A 22,350-nucleotide genomic window follows, 5' to 3' on the forward strand; every position below is an offset into this window, starting at 1 on the left:
TGATGACTATCTGGTAACTGTGAGACACAGTATATACCTTCTGTTTGAAGATGAGGGCAGGGATATTTTTGCAGACTGAAATTTAGACACAGAGCCAAATTCCCAGCCTATTTCTGGTTAAAGAATATGAATAGATAATTCTTGTAAATGAAAAACAAACAGTCAGTTGGTATTTAAAGTGAAATGAAATAAAGTATTTGAAATAATAATAGCTGCCTTTTAATAACAGAAAAAAATGTGATAAAATCAAACATAGTTAAGGCTACAGGGATACCACCATATCTTTTGTTTTCCCTGTGTAAATATGATAGAAATATGAATCTCTTTATGGAGAATGTCCTGACAATATTGCAATGAAAACTTCAAAGTGTCATTTTATATCTTTCTAGAAATATACTGTCAGGATTTTTTTTTAATAAATAATTCAAAAAATTAAAAAATGAAATAGATAAAAACATGCATTGTGGTAACATTTTGGCTAAATTTTTTTAATGCAGCCAGATCACTTTCTGTTCTATACTTCATTGAAGTCTAATAGAGAAAGGTAGAAAAATGAGAACTATGAAATGCAATTAATTTTTCATAAACTGAATACATATATATATATATATATGTTTTTCTTTAAGTAGGCTCCACACTAGGTGGAAGTTTAACAGGGGGCTTGAACTCACAATCCTGAGATCAAGACCTGAGCTGAGATCAAGAGTCAGATGCCTAACTGACTGAGTTACCCAGGTGCCCCAGCATATACATTAAGACACCCAAAATTACAAGCACCTGAGAAGCTCCCTTTATTTCCCCTTCTAGAGACACTATTGTACAAGATTAACAGCTACCTTGACTTCCAACAAAGATAAGGTATCTCCGTTTTTAAAGTTCTATAAATGAAATAATATACTCTCTTACACCTAGCTTCTTTTGCTCCACACTTTGTTTATGAGAACCATCTATGTTGTTGTCATTGAGATTTGTCATTTTAATAGCTGTATAGTATTCCACTGCCTGAAAAGACAATAATGTTAATGGACATTCCAATATAATGTGCTGCTATAAGTATTCATGTATATTTAAAAATAAACATAATATGCATTTCTGTTGGATAAATACCTAGGTATGGAATTCCTGGATTATAGGGTATCAGATAGTTTCCGAAGGGTTTCTACAAACTTAAACTTCAAACCAGCAGGCACAAGATTTCCAGTTGTTCATAACCTGGCTATGTAGTGGTATTGCATTTTGGTTTTGATCTGCATTTCTTTTATGACCTAAATATTTAGCATCTTTCCATTTGGCTATCTTCTTTTGTAAAATGCTTTTCAAGTCTTTGCTCATTTTCCTATTGGTTTGTCTGTCATTTTACCATTGTTTTGTTTTATATATTCTAAACATAAAAGTTTGACACATATGCGTGCATTGCAAATATTTATCTGATGCTATGTCTTCCCTTCTCATTCTCTTAAAACTATCTTTTAATGAACAAATGGCCTTAATTTTAATTTGTCCAATTCATCTTTTTTTTTGCCTACCAATTTTTGTCTGTTCTCTTTATGAAAGCCTATCTCAATTCATCAATAAATTCTCCTCTGTGTTCTTCAAAAAGCTTTATTTTTATATTTATGTCTTTGATTTATCTATCATATGTGAACATTTGTATATGGCATGCGGTATTGAACTGTCCCAGTACTATTTACTGAGAAAAATCACCTTTCCCCCACTACACTGCAGTATCACCTTTGCAATAAACTAGGTGACCATATTTGCATGGGCTGGACTCTATTTTTTGTCAATTTATCCATTCTTGTACCAATATAATACTATTATTATAGCTTTGTAATAAGTATTGATAGCCATTAATGCAAATCTTCCAAATTTATTTGTTTTCAAAATTGTCTCATAATTCTTTGCTGTTTGTATTTCCATATAAATTTAGTATCAGATTTTAATCACCCCCCTACTAAAACTAATTTGGGGAATTTAGGGTTTCTGATTGACATTACATTTTTGATTCACACATCAATTGGTGGGAAATTGACATTTTTATACATTGTCTCAGCCAATCCATAAATATGGCATTTCCTTACATTTCTCTAGGTTATTTTTTAAAGTTTGTTTTGTTTTGTTTGTCTATAATATTGTATAATTTTCTGTTAAAAGTCTTGAATATCTTTTGTTAGGTGTTCCTAAGTATTTTTTATGTTATTATAAATAGTATCCTTTTTAAAATTAAAAAAAAAATGTTGCCACTGCATTTCAACGCAGTTAACTTTATGTCCAGCAACCTTACTACATTTATTTATCAATTCCAATACTTAGATTTTTGAATTTTTAGATTTCTTACTTACAAAAGAATATCTTCTGTAAATAATGATAATTTTTTCTCCTTTTCTATGCTTTTATTTCCTTTTCTAGTAGTCACTAGATCTCCAGTAAGGTGTTAAAAAATAGTGCTTATAGCAGGCATTATTGTCTTATGGGAAAAGCTTTTAATAATTCATCATTAATATGATGCCTGCTATCTGATACTTTAAAATTTCTTTTATTTTTGATTTACAAAATGATTTATCGTTACATAAAGTTAACTTGCACTAATACTTGGAGAATGCAGTATATAGTGTAACCTCTCTTTTGGCAGGTTTCCAGATGTGTAAAAAACAGGAGAAATACATTATAAAGGTAGGATGTTTTCTTATACTCTGTCATCAGCATCTTAGTGGTCTAGGGAATAAGGATTCTCATTTATTTCTGTAGAGGTCATCTTAATAACAAAATTATGCCAAGGTATTATTTTATTCATATTTTTTCTAATTCTTATTGTTGAAAGAGTGTAAGTATTTTTTCAAGTGTGTTTTAGTTTTATCAGTATTGAAATGAGAATCCTTATTGACTGTATGTTCCACAGAATCAGATGGAAAAATTATTTTCCCTGTAAGTGTGGTAAATCTATATAAAGAAAGCAAAGGAAAATTTATCCATGCAAGACATTCAGTCAGACTTTCTGGAGTCATGGAAACAAAACTTTTGCATTTATAGGCAATTAAAAAAACTGATTTAAATAAACCACTTTTGTGTCACTGATGTCAGTGAAATTAATTATTGCTATGAGATTTAGGATTTTTTTTCCTAAAGTAATTCAAAACTTAGGGTTCACCAGTATACAAACTTGTTATATTGGTTCCTATTTGTGTACTTTATAATCTGTCATTCAAAGCAAGTGGCTTGAATTTCAGTGAAACTCTAATTTTCTGTGACCTTACTCTGCTGATTTTCAAAATTACCTTGGCCTCATGCCAGCCAAAAAAATGCTTATTAAGTGACAGACTTTCCTGCTTAGCAACATTAAAAGTAAAAACAATCATTTCTTGATAGATTTTAAATTAAGAAGAGACGAATTCTTTATCTTGTCTGGATTCCTTTATATTTTCTAATATTATATATGAAATAATAAAGTACCAGAGGGATGAACTATCCTCTGCAAGGTCAAAAAACTTGTAACAATCTTTATTTAACTTACCAAACTGATAGCATTGAGATTTGCTTTCCAAAATCCCACACTACAGTAAGTTGAAGAGGACCTTTTAGCTTTAAGTTGCAAAACCTGAGAAGCCTGATGTTTCATGATAAATAACAGTATGAATATTTACTGTAATCCTAGACTCAGGATGTGAGCTGTAGCTATTGCTTCTATTGAGGCAATGCACGCATATATGTACACACATAGATACATAAAAACAATTAAAATCATGTAGTAGAGGGGGACAGTGAGAAGAAGGAGATATGGAAAGAAATGATGGATTTAAAATATTCTGAAATAAATTGTGCTATCCAAACATCTAGGCCTCATTTCTATTCTATTTCAATTCAATGACATAATTTAAAAAGGATCTTCCTACTTTATCTTCTCCTCTTAATTGGCTTTTATAAAATACTTACACGTCTCTGTGCTAACCAAAGGATATTCACTCTGTAACAGCTTGTCTTTTACTTATGTAGATTTCAAAGATGTACTGTCTTAACTTGGAAAAAAAATAAAAAAAGAGAGAATCTTGAAATTTTAATTATTCAGGATCAAAGCAATGAGTTTTGTGGAGAAGAATGAGATTTGATAGGCTAGAAGATAATCAGCAGATCAAACATTAATGAGTATTTGAATATTTTATTGCATATTACAATAGAACGTTTCAGTAGGAATCTTTCTGCTATTTTTTTCACATCAAGGAGGATCAGTTGGCTGATTTAACATTGAAAGTGTTTTCCAGATTAGGGTCTACATTATGAAACAGGAGCTTGTGTTATATGACACTGATTACAATTGCAGAAATAGTTCCAAACAAGCCTCATATAACCAAACTCTTCTTACAAGTTTTCTCCATCCTGCTCTTGCTCACCACATTATTTGAGTTATTCTAATTTGAGCACTGATTCAATTCTCTAATAGAAGTCATTTTTATGTGCTCATAGTCAAGTACCAGTAGATGAAAGTAGGCCAGTAAAAGCAAACATATGAAGTCCAAGTTCATAATTGTAATACATAGACTCTTAACCTCACTTCTTATTCCAGATGTTCAAGTAATATGATGGACATTTAATTAAGCAATATACCTGAGGTGTTATTTTTAACTAACTTTCAAAGTGCATAAAGATAATGAAAAGTGATTACAAGATCACTTTGGTAATTTTGTGTTTTCTTACCCTCTGGCCTTGACAGTCTTTATCTGTGTAGCATTACCTTTTACATTATCCAGTGTACATTATAGTACATAAAAAAATTTTTTTAAGAGAAAGGAATGATGATATGGGTGTAACAAAACCAATTAATAATCCATTTAGAACATTTCTGAAAAAGACAATTATCTAATGGTTGATGTGGATATTTGGATACTTGGCTAAAATCTTCATACTTATTTTGAATATTTTTAAACAATTTCTAGTTTTTCTAACTGAACATTAACACTCAACTATCTCCTGATATGATCTTATAATTAATTTCATATAAAGATTAATGAAATTCTGACCAATAAAAGGCTCTTGAATAAATGTGACCAAGGTGCCAGTTTCTAAATCGTCCAGTGCAAGTTTTGTCCACTGACTATTCCTAGATCTTGTGGCTTAATAACGGAAAAATGTTTGTATGTACACATAGATAACTATAGTGGGAGTCATTTAGAATGATAACGTTGTTATGGATATTTTAAAACCTAATAAAAAGTGATTAATCTTGCCAAGTAATATTGAGAAACTGAGAGGCACCATTAAACTTGAAAATAAACTTAACAATAAATCTGCTCATAAAAAAATTCAGAGGAGAAAATATTTTTAAATCATGTGTCTAATAAGGGGCTAATATGTAAAGAACCCGACACAGAAAGACAAATAACCTAATAAAAAGTGGGCAAAAGATTTGAAAAGACATATTTCCAAAGAAGATAGACAAATGACCAATAGGCACATGAAAAGATGTTCAACATCATTACCCACTGGGGAAAAGCTACAATAAGATGTTACTTCATGTTCACTAGGATGATTATAATAAAAAAAGTGAATAATAAGTGTTGGTGAGGATGTGGATAAATTGGAACCATCAAACATTGTATGTGGGACTGAAAAATGGTGCAGCCCCTATGGAGAACAGTTTGGAGATCCTCTGGAAAGCTAAACATTGATTTAAAATATGGCCCAGTATTTTCACCCCTAAGTATATACCCAAGAGAATTGAAAATGTATGTCTGGACAAAAACTGATACACAAATGTTTATTTGTTTTTTGTGATATTCATAATATCTCAGAAGTGGAAATAGCCAAAATGCTCACTAACTGATAAATGGATAAGCAAAATGGGCTTTATATCCATACAATAGAATAGTATTCGGACACACACTTGAACAAGGTACTATTACAGATTACAACATGATGAACCTTGAAAACATGCTGCTAAGCTAAAAGAAGCCAGAAACAACAGGCCACACATTATACTATCCCATTTATATGAAACATGCTGTATAGACAAATCCATAGAAATAGAGAGTGGATTAGAGTTTTCTTGGGACTGAGGATAGAGGCAAATGAGTAGTGACTGAAAATGGGTGCAGGTTACTTTTCTGGATGATGAAAATGTTTTAGAATTATTTAGTGGTGATTGCACAGCTTTGTGAGTACTTAGAAGCACTGAATCACACACCTATTGGGAGTGAATATTATATATTATAATGAAATCTCAATTTAAAAAGAAATCATTAAAAGTAGCTGATAAGGTAATTTGACAAGCAGCCCAAATACTTGAAATTAGAGCTGAAATCAGTCTGTATTATCTAAGAAATAATGAAAATATCTAAATAAAATCCACATGTAAACATTAAATCTAACTCAGGAAGTCCACTGCAAACCTTATAATTCAGAAGACCTACCACAGGTTTCTTTTAAATAGGAGGTAAACCTATAATTCCTCTTCAGCTTGGCAGGAATTCCCAATTAACCAAACTAAAATTGGCTTGAGAAATAGACTCTATCGATCTCTTAAATTAAATGTTTATTGTATTTTGGATCTTTGGAAAATAAATAGTGGATTTGCTTTTTCACTGAAGCCAAATAAGGAAAGAAATTTTTATCCCAATTTTCAAATTCAAACTGAGAACATTCAGCTAAGTAGTAAGAATAAATCAGATTATGGCCAATTAAATTTTTAAGGCTTTCAGATGGAGTCAACCAAGATGACAACCTAAGAGTCTTCTGAATGTCTCTCATCCCAAGGACACATTCAATGTACAGGTATACCCAGAACAATTCCCTCTGAAAGAAATTGAAAAACTATCTGAGCAACTCTTACACATTACAGGAATGAGAAAGTACACGCATCAAACTAGGTAGATAACGCTGAATCATGAAGAAATAGAAAATCTGAACAGACTTACTAGGAAGATATAATCAGTAATCAAAAACCTCCCAACAAACAAAACTCCAGTACTAGATGGATTCATTGGTGAATTATGTCAAACATCCAAAGAATTAATACAACTCTTTCTCAAATGCTTTCAAAAGATAAAAGAGGAGTGAAGGAAAATTTCCAAACACGTTTTATGAATCCTGCATTACCTTGATATCAAAACCAGACAAGGACACTACAAGAAAAGCAAATTATAGGCCAATATCCTTATGAACATAGGTGCAAAAATTCTAAACTTTATATTAGCAAACCAAATTCCACAATAGATTAAAAGGATCATGTACCACAATTTATGCCAAGGATGCAAAGATGGTTCCACAAATCAACCAATATATCACATATCCACAAAGGATAAAAATTATATAATTATCTCAATAGGGATAGAAAAAGTATTTGACAAAATTCAACATCCACCTGTGGGAAAAAAACTCTCAATAAATTGGGTATAAAGAGAATTTACCTCAATATGAAAAAAGCCATATGGGACAAGCCCACAGCTAACATCATACACAACACTGAAAAGCTGAAAGCTTTTCCTCTAAGATCAGGAATAAGACATGATGCCTGCTCTTGCCACTTTAATTCTAAGAAGTCCTAGCCAGAGCAATTAGAAAACAAAAAGGAAAAAAAAGTATACAAATCAGAAAGAAATAGTAAAATTGTCTCTGTAGATGACATGATGATATTATATATAGAAAATTCTAAAACTCCACCAAGACATTCTTAGAATAAACAAATTCAGTAAAGTTGCAAGATACAAAATCTATATACAAAAATCAGTTGCATTTCTAGACACTAACAAACTATCTGAAAGAGAAATTAAGAGAAAAATCCCATCTACCATTTATATACCATTTATAGTTGCATCAAAAAGAATAAAATACTTAAAAATAAGTTTAACCAAGGGATGAAAGATCTGTACAATGAAAACTATAAAACAACGATGAAAGAAATTAGAGAAGACACAAATATATGGAAAGCTATTCCATGTTCATGGATTAGAATAATTATACTGTTAAAATGCCCATACAACCCAAAGAAATCTACAGATTCAATATAATTCTATAAAATTCCAATGGCATTTTTAACAGAAATAGAAACAAACAATCCTAAAAGAAATATATGTGGAAACACAAAAGACCTCCAAGTAGGTAAAGCAATCTTGAGAAAGAAGAACAAAGCTGGGGGTAGCATGTTCCCTGATTGCAAACTATTTACAATACTATATAATTAAAATAGTATATTATTAGCATAAAACCAAACACAGAGGTCAATGGACAGCCACATGCAAAAGAATGAAGTCGTATCCTTGTACACCATATACAAAAATCAACTTAAAATGGATTAAAGACAAAAGAAACCCATTCACTCTTGCTTGGGGAGTCATGGTTTTATAAATTATTCCCCATGATCTCCTTATTTGCTGCAAATTAAATTTCCTTTGTGTGACAAAAAATAAATAAAATAAAATAAAACAAAATAAAATGGATTAAAGACTTGAACATAAGACCTGAAACTAAAACTCCTAGAAGAAAAATTGCAAGGTAAGCTTCTGGATGTTGGTCTTGGCAATGATCTTTTTGGGCCTGATATCAATACAAAAACAACAAATGGAAAAATAAGCAAATGGGGTTATGTCAAACTCTTGTACAACAAAGAAAACCATTAAAAAAAGACAACCTAGGGAACTTAGGGAGCCTCTGGAATGGAAGAAAATCTTTGCAACCACAAATCCAATAATAGGTTAATATCCAAAATATACAAGGTACTCATGCAACTCAATAGCAAAAATTCAAAAAACTAATTTAAAAATGGGCGAAGGACCTAAGTAGACATTTTTCTTAAAAAGACATAGAAGTAACCAACAGGTGCATGAAAAGGTGCTTAACATCACTAATACTAGAGGAAATGCAAATCAAAACCACAATGAGATATTACCTCACACCTGTTAGGATGTCTATTTTAAAACAGACAAGAGATAGCAAATACTGACAAGGATAAGAAGAAAAGGGAACCCTTGTGCACTATTGGCGGGAATGCAAACTGGTGCAGCCACTATGGATAACAGTATGGAGGTTCCTCATATCATCCAGCAGTCCCACTTCTAGGCATACATCCAGAGAAAATAAAACCAGTATCTCAAGGAGAGATGTGTACTTGTATGTTAAATGCAGCATTATTCACAAAAGTCAAGGTATGGAAACAACCAGCGTGTCTGTGGATGGATGAATGGATAAAAACTGTGAGAGATGGGGCATCTGGGTGGCTCAGCAGGTTAAGCATCTGACTATTGATTTTGGCTCAGATCATGATCTCAAGGTCCTGGGATCAAACCCCACAGTGGACTCCCAGCTCAGCAGGGAGTCTGCTGGAGATTCTCTCTCCCTCTCCCTCTGCCCACCCCCACCCCGCTCTCTCTCTGTCTCTCTTAAATAAATAAATAAATAAATAAATAAATAAATAAATAAATAAATATGTTTTAAAATGTGAGAGGTAACATACATAATGGAATGTTATTTAGCCTTAAGAAAGAAAAAAAGAAATCCTGCTATTTGTAACAACATGGATAAAACTGGAGGGCATTATGCTAGGTATAATTAGCAAAACTAAGTGAAGTAAGATAGAAAAAAAACAAATACTGCATGGTGTCACTTTTCTGTGGGATGAAAAAAAAAAGGAAAATCTAATTCATAACCTCAGAGAGTAGAAAAGTGGCTGCTAGGACCTAGGGAGTGGGGGAAATGGGAGGAGATTAGTTAAAGGATATAAACTTTCAGTCATAAGATGAATACATTCTGAGGATCTAATGTATAGCATGGTGACTATGCTTGGTAATAGTGTATTTAATAACTGAAATTTGCTGAGAGTAGAAACTAAATGTTCTCTCTCTCTCTCTCTCACACACACACACACAGACATAACTATGTGAGGTGATAGATGTGTTAATTAACTTGATGGGTGGAATCTTCCACAATATGTATGTATATAAAATCATCATATTGTACATATTAAATATCTTACAACTTTGTCAATTATCCTTCAACAAAGTTGGGGGGGGCAAAAAATGTTAAGGCTCTTTAAACAGTCAGATTTACAGTAAATATTGAATGGGTTTTGCAGCAATATAAATTTTGTAATGCACTAAATTAGCTGTGGCGTTATGACCCCATAGGAATTTATGCAATTTATGCAGGATTTTCCAATACATTCTTGGGGTTGTATGGTGCTGATGATAACCAGACACACCAGTCTGTAGGGCTCTTAACAAACCAGGCTCTGTCTCTCTTCTGATTGGTTTCTCTTCCTCCTTTGTACCCATTCTGGCTTGATGCTAACTCTCCTGCTGGAGAAGCACAAGGGCCAGTTATGTTGACCCGGTCAGGGCTAAGCTGTGGGTATTGGGGCTCCTGTAGGCCCTCCGTGATTCTCTGCTTCCATTTCTCTAATGAAAGCAGGATTTTTTTTTTCTTTTGTCTCATTGAAGTGGTAAATTCTAACATTCTAGTTTGAACGTACTGGTAAGAAAACAGTTTCAGCCTCTAGGCCAAATAAAGTAACTATTATGTATGATAAAGGAGAACTTAATAGAGTACTGGTGTGTGGGGTCAAAGGCCTAGCTAATAAGAAAATACATATTTACTGGACTTTGTGCATTTCTTTTTCCTCCAGGGACTTTAAGAGGAAAAAGAGTCTTTATGCAGAAGGGCAGAACTAGCATCCATAGCACCCTTTCTAAATAGTATTTAAATACTTGGGATCATCATAATAGTATGTTGATTCCACTCAACCTCTAGCACATGCCCTCTCTAAATGCTGGGTGCAAATGCTCTTCCTCCCCTTTATCTAAATGGGAAACTCCTCTTCCTTCTTCAAGCAGTAAATTACATGTCCCTTTCTCTGGGAAGTCTTTCAGGAAAAAAAGAATAGTTTCTCAGCAGCCTATACAAAACTACATTTTACCTTCTATTAAATTGTATTTTAACTCCTTGCTTACATAGCCGTCCATCTCACTTAATTGCAGTTTCCTTGAAGAAAGGAACCGTGTCTGTACATCTCTAAATTCTCATAACCTAACCTAATGCATTTCACAAAATGCTTATCAAATGACTGGATAGTAAATAGGGATATGAAGTGAAAACTTAAAGAAAGATGAGTTGTTTGAATGTTTAAGTGGGATTTGATTGAGTCCAATTTCTAAGGATACTTGCAATCAGAGATATGGAAAGAGCCAAAAGATGGACTTCATAAAACCTACTCTTCTGTCCACTCATCAAGATCTATCCACTGTTTCATTTTATTTTATTTTTTTTAAAGATTTTATTTATTTATTTGACAGAGAGAGAGAGAGCACGAGAGCAGGAACACAAGCAGGGGGAGTGGAAGAGGGAGAAGCAGGCTTCCTGCCAAGCAGGGAGCCCGATATGGGACTTGATCCCAGGACCCTGGGATCATGACCTGAGCCGAAGGCAGACGCTTAATCACTGAGCCACCCAGGCACCCCACTGTTTCATTTTAAAGTCTATCTTCCACAACTCTGTTATACACATACTTGTTTTTTCTGTACATGTCCCCAAGTTTTGCTTCAGTGTTTTTGCTCATGTTCTCCTTTCAAATACTTCAAATACCCTAAAATCTGATGCCCATTTAGTGTATCCCAAAAGTGTTTTCTCCACATTTTCCTCGTTTCCCTCACCTCCATACCCAGCAAATGAATATCAGTTACAGTTCATCCAAATAACACATTGTTTGTAACTTCTTATAAAACATTTTTCTTACTCTTTTATGTGCTGTAGTCACTGTAGTGTTCACTGTAAAAGGACACATGCATGTTATCTGTCTGTTGCAGGGTAAATTCTAGAGTAAAGACTGTTCTCTTCCTATTTGCATCACTTCTTGGCCTGGGAACATAGAAATTACTAAGTAATTTTTTGTGAAATTTAATTCATTCAGCAGATTCTGATTTGAGTCCCAAATAAAATACAAATTGACTGTGTGATCTTGGGTGAGTCAACTTTTTTCCTTTTGTAGGCTTTTATTACTCTCATTTGTAAATTAATATTATTGAATTAAAATAACCTTAATACCTCTTTGGTCTCTAGTATTTTAAGTTTTAAATATTTTCTTTTAACTCTAAAAAACATTGTACATCTTTCCTTTTTTATTCCAGGATTGAAGCGTGTATATAGAAGGTTTATATTTCCATATTTCTGAGAAAATCATTGTTTTTTTCTATGAATGAATTTGCCTTATAAATGTAAATTATTATTTTTAACAATTAGCTTTGAGTACCATGAAAACTTGTGCAGCAGGAATAAATCAGAGCCTAGAGGGGAAACTAAAACAGGCAAAATCAGATTACTTTTATGAATAACAATAATGCCAAAGCAAAAAAAAAAAAAAAAAAAGACTCTTTCCAATACTGCTTCCATTTTCCTTAGCATGATTGATTAATGAATTTAGGGACATTAATATTTTAAAGAATCTTCATTTTTCACTAAGGAGAATGATGACAAATTTTGCTGAGCATATGAATCTAAGAATGATAAAAAGTCACAAATCAATTATTTTAGTTCCATGTACCTTGCTGAGTTGGTCTGTGACCTTGAGAATATATTTTTTAATGACCTGATTTATTTGTTTGTACAATGGATAATATTAGCTACTCTTGCAGTCCCTGAATATTAGATTTAGTTATGTTATGCAGAGAAGGTTAAAACATCAGGATGGAAAATATTCTTTTTAAAAGACACTGGTAATTTAGAGGATAGTTTTGGGCCCCTGAATAAATGTGGGGGTTTGTTGTTAATTGTGATTCTCAGCAACATTAATAACAAGATGTGAATCGATTCCTATCACTGCTATGTCTGTGCTCCTCAGTCTGCCTTTCTGTACTTCTTTTTGAAAATGATCAGGCTCCCCAGCTCACCCTTTGCCATCCCTCACATGTCCCTCAAGAAGTGAATAATTCTTTCTTGACATTATATCTCCAATAGTTTACGGTAGTTAATGTCTGCTACTTGAGAGAATTCGCCAATCAATATAAAATTAGTGGAGTCCTTTTCTTAACATTCGCTGTTTTACCAACAACGTTTAGCTGAGGATCTTAGAATGGGAACTCAATACTTGTTTGCTGAATTGAATCACATTTAGATTGATGGATTTAAATACTGGAAGCTTTTAATTAATATGGAGGCAGACTCTTTCTCTTAAATTTGCTCAATTAGCTGATGATCCAAACAAGCTTATTTGATATTCACAAAGGCTTGAAATCTGCTGACTGTAAATCACCCAAAGTCAGCTGAAGTACAAAATCCCCTTGGATTTATTGATGTCTGTTAATAGAAGATGGAGCAAGTAGAACAGGGTGAGGAAAACCATTTACCTGCAAAATTGAAAACAATGAGAATAAAGAGAAAGGAATCCTGGGGCCTCCTAAAATAGAAACTAATTCTCATAGTTATTAATGATCCACTTTTTGGATTTCCTAAATCAATATTTCTCAAAGCATCATACTTGGTCCAGCACAATAAGCCCCACCCCAAATCTACTGAATCAAACACTGACACAGAAGCCCAGCAATCTGTGTCTAACCAAGCCCATCAGATATCTCTGAAGCACATTAGAGTTTGAGAAGTGTTGTCCTAAATCATAGACCTACCTAGTCACAGAGTTAGGACTTGAACCTAGACATCCAAGACAGACAATTTAAGTAAATGGAGCAAAAAATACACCAAGTTATGTTATGCCATCTGAGCTTGTGTTGTTTGGTTGGTTTGGTTTGGTTGTGCTCTTTAAATGGTACCTCTCCATGAGTCATTCATAGAGATATGCATTTTCAATAGACCATTTGGAAAAAAAAAAAAAAGTAATGCTCTAGTCTTTATGGCCTGTGTGGTATTGGGAAAGTGACTTTTTCATTTACCCAGAATAAATTATTGGTCCCATTGCTCATGCCTCCCTGCACCCATGCCGTGACCTCATCGTGGACAGAAAGTACTTCTCTGCCACTTGACTGTTGCCTTAGCTACACAACTTGCTTTAACCAAGAGAATATGGGTAGAAAACCATGTTATTTATGAGCATAGGCCTTGAGAGTTGTGTGTGGTTTTGCTTGATTTCTTCTGTGTCTGCCCTTGTTGTGAGAACATGTCCAGTTAGTATGTTGGTCATATTAGACGTGTGGAGCCTGGCTGTTCTGCTGACCTACTGACGGGGTATAAGCAGAGACAGGCTGTGTGCCACAGTGTGTAGCAGAACTGGGTCAGCCAAGCTTTAACCAACTCAGAGATCTGAGTTTTATATCGTACTGAGATTTTATGATTATTCTGCAGAAAAGGGTATCCAATGAGCTCAGTCAGAGAAATTAGGGGGACAGAAAAGAATGATTTCAAAATATCTCTCAGCTCAAACTTTCATTACCTGCAAAAATGGTCTTTAAACGGTGAATTTAGACATTTTAGTAGAAGATAAATAAAATGACCAGCCTTTAAGAAAGCTATTTCAGTGTGTATCACACCTTATCGTTACTCTCAAAACATGCTGTGTGGTAGGATATATGTCTAAGGGTAAAAATAAAGTCTAAGGCTAAATACTGTTAACATGGATTCTACTCTCTTTTTTTTTCTTTTAAAGTTTTTTATTTTTAAGTAATCTCTACACCCAAGGTGGCGCTTGAGCTTACAACTCTAAGTTCAAGAGTTGCATGCTCTACCAACTAAGCCAGCCAGAATTCTGCTTTCTAATTCAGATATATCAGCATGTCTGAAAGACTATACTGGGATCTTTTAAGATTAAAAAGAAATATGTGTATACTAAGCACAGTAACAGTGTTAGCATTGACCTCTATAATCATTTAATTCTTCATTATAAGAATAGATTTAGGGGTGCCTGGGTGGCTTAGTCAGTTAAGCGTCTGCCTTCGGCTCAGGTCCCAGGACCCTGGGATCAAGCCACCCCTCCAGCTTCCTGATCAGTGGGAAAGCCTGCTTCTCCCTCTCCCTCTGCCACTCCCCCTGCTTGTGCTCTCCTTCTCTCTGTCAAATAAATAAATAAATAAAATCTTAAAAAAAAGATAGATTTAGAATTTCATGGTATATGCCCAAGGCATCAGTAGATGACTGTATCAGGGGAAAACATTATTATTCTGGCAATTTCTCCAGTTTAGCTACTGTCTGTTTTCCCTGAACCTAACTGTTATTTGCTGCATGTATTGAAATTAAATAAATTTCTTGAACTTTCGTAGGGAAGGATAGATAGGAATCATTTTTCTAGTTCCATCTCTCTTAAAGCTTTTAGTCAGTCATGAAAATGTAAAAAATAAGGTAAGTCCTGCTATTTTCTGAGATTTGACTACTCTGCTTCTCTTCCCTACTTTTGTCTTTATCTATTAAGGTTATTACACAATTTTCTCCTTTGGTCAATCATTATGTTAAATTGAATTGTTTGATTATCTAGTGTTATATCAACTCCACATTCCTAGGGTAAATTTCATGTGGTCACCATGTGATACTCTTTTTAATTGTTTACTAGAGTCAATTTTCTAATACTCTATTGAGGATTTTAATATCCACATTCCTGGTTGATATTGGCCTGGAATTTTCTTGAAATGTCTGATTGAATTAGATTGAATTAAAACACTGACATTTTTTAGTGTATTTTTCTTTTAGCATGACTTAGTCTCAATAATGTAGTACCTGGAAATAATGGAAAAAAGATATGCTGCCATATTTTTATATACAATAGCTTTTAGTGAATAAAACAATATTATGAATTTTCAAAGTGATCTCTGGTTGTGACATCCTTACTGTTTATCATCTTTGCAGTTGAATCTTTAGTTCGCAGTGTTGTGCAGATCTTCCATCATATCTTATTTGTTTCAAACGGTTGAGTTACCACTTTGATTTTTTTTTTATCCCCAGTAAGTTGAGTTTGTTTGTTGATTGTTTGCTTTGTTGATTGGCAGAGAAAATATTATTTTCAACTTCATGTCATCAAGCTTTATGGAAAGACAAATCCCAAAAATAAACCATTTTATTTATAAGGAAAAATCACTGTATCAGAAAATGAGAGTAGTCAAAATCCTTCTGATCAATAAATTTTCACATGAGGATAGACATACATTCTATTCAGAAATTATGTGGATGATCAGGGGATCAGAACACCATCAGTTTGATAACCTGAATTTAGAATATCTCATTATTGGTTTGTTCTTGCAGGGGAGTAGAAATGTTTAAAATTTTTTGCCTCAAATCGGTTGTCCACAGCCAGATATGTATCCCCCCTACCAAAGAGAAGGTTTCACCTTCAGGAGCAGAAGTGCGTTTGGTCCAGTGGTCCAAGTTTCCCTGCCTCTGAACAGTGTTTGGATAAACATTGCTTGTGCTCCTTCAGTGATTGCTTTTTCTAGATTGTGTGATTAAGGAAACCTCCCTCTGAATCAGAATTTTTATTTAAATATACTTAATACATTAAGGAAGATTAATCTCTGCCGGTCTGAGAAAAACATGTCTCTTCCAAATGGGTTTACATATTCATGGGCCTACAGTGAGATTCATTAGATACTATAGTTTCTGTTTAATTCTCAGAACCCAAACTTATTTTCCACATCTTCAAATTTGCAGTAGTACCATCATCACAATATTAAGTTATAGGAATATTTATCAGTAGTGTATTCCTTTAAAATCTTTCATAAATTGTGGCATAGAGAAGAAATATTTAATGAGTAGTGCTGAAAAAATTGTTTACTTGAAAAATATGAAGCTAAAGCTCAATTCACAGCATTCTCTAAAGCTATTTCAAGTTGATTAAAGAGATAAACACAAACAAGGTAAAAATAACGCACAAAATGCATGAATAAGCTTATTTTGTAGCAAGTCACTGAATCACCTCTGGGTAACATAACAACATTTATCAGATATTGGCAAATTTGGAGGAAAAATTGATCACCAAGGTCTAGGGTAGGGCTGGAATCTGGATTGCTGCAAATATCTCAGTTAGGACCTCTTGAATGATCTCATTGGAATATTGCAGCAGAATCAATCAACTCCCCTCTCCTTTTGTTTCTGTGTCATTGTACTCAAAGTTTATTTTATTTTTAAAGATTTTATTTATTTATTTGAGAGAGAGAGAGAGAGCATGCGTGAGCAAGGGGAGGAGCAGAGGGAGAGGGAGAAGCAGACTCCCTGCTGCTCGGGAAGCCTGATGAGGGGCTTGATCCCTGGGATCATGACCCAAGCCAAAGGCAGATGCTTAACCAACTGAGCCACCCAGGCACCCCCTACTTGAAGTTTATATTCCATGGAGAAGTAATTAAGCATGTTTTGCTTTGTTCTGAATACTTTTCCTGAGTGGCCAACATGTTAACTGAACGAACGCATTATCTATTCCTCCATGTTCTAAGGTTAACGTTATTAGATTTAAAGAAAACTCAAGTTCTCTAATGGAGAGTATTGCAGGGTTTAGGGAGTATGTTTCATTCTGGGCAGTGTTTTTCACAGATTTAAAGTCACATTTTCTGGTCTATTTTTTATCAGTAGTAAATCTAGTCATTTCATGTACATTTACATTTAATTTACATTTACATACTTTATTGCTATGCCTTTTGCTCAACTGATTCTGAACTCTGGAAGGAAAGAGGAGTATCATTTAATAGCTTAGTAAAACTCTAAACCAAAAATCTGTGCAAACGTTAGGAATATGGGAAAGGGGATCAGCCTTTATGGACCAACCTACAAAGTGCTTAAGAATACTAGTATGACCACGGCGCATTTATTAAACCCTAAGCCTTAGTAAGGGGACCCACATACTTAGGTTTGACAATTTATGTGGTTGACAGAGTCTACCAGTTGCTGATGCTCTTTACAATGTAGTGGTTGTCTTATGGATGTTGAATGTCACATGAAGCCACAGTAAAAATTCACTGTAAACTTGTGTGTGGGCCTCCTCATCTTATCTGACCCATGCCAGACTAGCTTTTATCTCAGTTGGCTTGGTTCAAGTTGACTAAAAATATTTTCTCCTAAGGCTTACTGCAAAACAGGCATGGCATATACAAGCTTTAAGAAACTAATAAGTGAGATAATTTGGCTGGTTTTATTGTGTTTCCCAGGCACAACTAAAAGTTGAAGCTCTAAATTTCAGACACAGTAAAGTTCTCTGATACTATAAGAGCAACAGTGTGTTAATTCAGTACCAAGTATCAATAGGTAGTATTGATCAGCGCCCCAAAATTTTATTCCTCTCTATGCTGTTTTTATTTTCATTCATGGCCAAGAGACAGTGGATGGAATAGTCATTTAGGCACAGTAATTATACACTCCCACCCAATATGGCTTCAAGTTGGTTCTGGCTTTTTCAGTTACATAATATTTATCTAGGTGACCTTAGCTTTAGATTTTGGAGACCACTGTGTAGCAACCCCCTTCAGAAGATGGACATTTTAGGGGTGTCTAGCTGGTTCATTGGGTAAAGCATGTGATTCTTAATCCCAGGATTGTGAGTGCGAGCCCACATTGGCTGTTGAACCTACTTAAAGTAAAAAAGTATATTTTAAAAAAGTAGAAGAAGATGGAATTTTAAAAAATTAATCCATTTACAGGACTACCACTATTATTCAGTTTCAGTACTAGAGGCATTGAAATAAGTCTGGGGTGTAAAACAAAAACATGTTTGCACAAGAGCAAGTAGATTCTCAAGTACCAGATAAGCATACTCAAAGCAGAACCAAAGTGCTTAAAACCCACAGCTGCGCAACCACTGTCAGAGAAAGGGGGAATGTACACAAGTAGATTTCCTCCCAGATATAGCACACATAATGCCAACATGCCATTGATGAGAAATTTCTCCCATAGCTCCTAGGTGCCTGGTGTGATTAGCAAAGATTGGTGAAGTCAAAACCAAGATTTACTCAGTCAACTATCCTTCCCATAATTGCTACTGATTCTTTAATAGACAGCAAAAATAACGAGGACTTAAAGAGCATCACACACTGGCTTCTGGGAACAAAGGAATATTAATCTTAAGGGTAGACATGGTTTGTTTTTGAAATTCTATGGGTTTGGGGCTGATGGTAGTAAAACTGTATGTGTTTTCTTAACTTTTGGACTACTTAAAATCAGGATACAGAGACTAATTTAATTCATGAGAACTTGCATAATTAAAAATAATTATAGTGGAAAATGGCCAATTTTTAGTGATAAAGAAAGATCAAACTTAGATTAGGCATCAGACAGAGATGATTCTTATTGAAATGGAATGGAAAAAGAAGTGAAAGAATTTTATTTTCCTCCATTTTTAAAGATTTATTTCTTTATCCTAGAGAGAAGGGCGGGGGGAGAGAGAATCTCAAGCAGACTCCCTGCTGAGCTTGGAGGCTTAATCCCTTAATAACATGAGGCTTAATCCCATGACCCTGAGATCATGACCTGAGCCAAACCAAGAGTTGGACACTTAACTGACTAAGCCACCCAGGCACCCCTGTTTTCCTTAGATTTTAATGCACAAAAGAAAGAGCATTTGACTTTGTGCATTAAAATTTAAGAATTTTGGAATTTGATTTCTCTGAATTTTAATCAAGTCAAAGTCATTTAAATTTTTTTTCAGTTACTTTAAATCTTCCCTGGGAATTTGATAATGGGAGTAGTTTATATTTATAGCTGAGATATCCCTGCTATGGTGGATTGATACATCTTTTTATTGTTCCCTGTCACATTGACTGGCTTGTGTATGTGACTTGTCCACAGGATATTTGCAAATATGACATAACCAGAGGCTTAAAAAGTGTTTGCACATTGGGGATGCTCACTCATGTTCTCTCTCTCTCTTTCTCTCTACCCTCCACCCTTCTGCTTTTGTAACTTAGATCACTGGGTGAAAAAGCTCGACCTAGACCTTTGTAGACAAACAACCCAGCTGACAGCCAGCATCAACAGCCATGCAATCCAATAATGATGAAAGATGAATCGACTCAGAGAAAACAAATCTCTTTCCACTTACAGGTAACTCAATTAGCATCATTTCTGGCCTTTCTCTGTACTTTTACCTACTTTACTCAGGAGAGAGAATAGTGACTTACACAATTGGTAAACATATGAAAAATAGGCAGTGCATGTTTGACTCAGTTCCAACCTTCTTCTTCTCTAGAAGTCAACCGGACACAAGAAGCACAAATTCCTCTTTGTTCCTCCCCGGGAAATTTACATCTCACATGGCCAGCTTGCTCTGGCCACCATAATCTGAGACTAGGTGGTGATTTCATGCATAATGCTGACTTTCCATTAGCAGAGCCCTTTAGCTTTCACACCAAATTATGTCCTCTAATAATGTAGAGACAAAAGACTTCTAATGAATAGAGATACTTGGAAAAAATCAGGCGGATTTATAGATCTCTAACGTGAGAATGACCTCAAGAACCTGGCATTATTTCAGAGGCAGAGATCAAACTGAAAAGAATTAAACTAGGAGATGAAAACGTGGGGAAAAAAATCAGACTTGTTAGTAAGAGACAGAAACATCAGGGACAGGAGCAAAGTGGAGGACCATGACATGTTTCATTTCTTTTAAATCTTGCTTTGATTACTGAATAAGAGAAAAATACAAATAGATTAGCTGTAGGTCTTGTATTAGAAGAAAAATATCAGACCCCTGAACTCATATTTGAGTCTGTATTAATATTTAAAATGTTTGCAATTTTGAAAATTGTATTATAGAAATGTCTTCGGCACAAATAATGGTAATGCAAACTGTATATATACAAACTGTATAGATTGTCATTTTAACAGCACCTACAAAAATGAAAAATTAGAAACCATCATTTTAAGTAAATGTGTAAATAAGCTATAATCCATGTTACAATACATTCATATTATGATCTCCAAATGGCAATTTTAATGTTAGATTAATAGGTTTCAAAAAAATGTTCAAATAATATTGTTAAATCAATTTTAAATGAGCATAGTCTGAGATACATAGATGGATGAATTGACAGATGATAGATAGATAAATAATCAATAGATAATTCATAGTTAATGAAGGAGTGAAAAATGTATAGCAGTCCCTTCCTAGTGAATATATTTGGGCAGAGGAGTGAGATTAAGAGTTATAGGATGTAAAATGGAGACTTTTAAATTTGATTTCTATACTTTTTTATTTTTTAATATTTTTCACAAAACATTTTGCATCTCAATAAAAATATAATTAAATGCATTGGATTAACCATATGCCAACTAATAAAAAGACAGGACATTGATAGTTTCTAGAAATAGTTCTATAATTTCTCTAAGATAATATTCACACATGCCTCAAAAATACTAATTAAACCACTAAAAGAGAAACATTTAAGTAATGAGATATACTTGACCAATCAATTTTTATTGCTGAAACTGAATCCTACAGCACACTAGAAGTATAAAAGGTAACAAGTTATTGTGTACTGAAGGTTTTGAACCAGGGTAGGTTTTTATCATTTATTATTTTAATCATTTACCATTAATTCTAATAAAAATAAACTTTTATTTTACTTTTATTGTGGTTTCTCTCTCTCTACACACACACACACACACACACACACACACACACACACACACACCACAGCCTTTGGAATAGTCCTTCTGGGAGGTATTTCACAACTACAGTTACTTTGTCACGGTTGAAGGGATTTTATAATTTCTCTTCAGGGATTATCGTCAGGATCTCTGCATCAAAAAAAAAAAAAAGAAAGAAAGAAAGAAAAAAGCAGTTTTCATACTCAGTTCTGTTCTCCTCCCCTGAAAAACAAAAACAAAAATCTTGTTCAGTTTGATCACCACTTTGAAAACCATATTTATAAGTTACCTGCTGTTCTTCAAGGTCAAATTTACTCTTAAAATGACACCACTGAGATAATACCAAGAGTATAACACAAGTTCTGAATGCTCTAAATGACTTTCCCTGCAATTGATTGGTCAACAAATATCTTTGAATTCCTACTTAATGAATATCTACCATATTCCCAGTACAGAGGAATTATATATATATATAAAAAAGAAAAAATAATGTTTGTGTTATGTCCTTAAGGAGTTTACATTCTATTTAAGGGTCATAGTATAAGACTGACTTTACATAAATTGATTTTAGAGTGTCTGAGACACGAAAAACAAGGCATTAAGTAAACAGTAGGATATGAGTATGCTTCTCAAAGGATATTAGTTTACAGTAATAATTTTCAATAGGGGACCATTTCTTCCACCTCTGGGAATATTTGGCCATATTGCAGACATTTTTGTTTGACATAATTGGAAGGGGATTCCTACTGGCATGTAGTGTGTGGGGATGTTACTGACACCTCTTGGGTAGAGGCTTGGACGCTGGTAAATTTCCTACAATGTGTAGCACAGCAACCCACAACAAAAAATCATCTGACCCAAAATTAATATTGT

Source organism: Zalophus californianus, chromosome 1 (assembly GCF_009762305.2).
Source record: "Zalophus californianus isolate mZalCal1 chromosome 1, mZalCal1.pri.v2, whole genome shotgun sequence".
NCBI lineage: Eukaryota > Metazoa > Chordata > Mammalia > Carnivora > Otariidae > Zalophus > Zalophus californianus.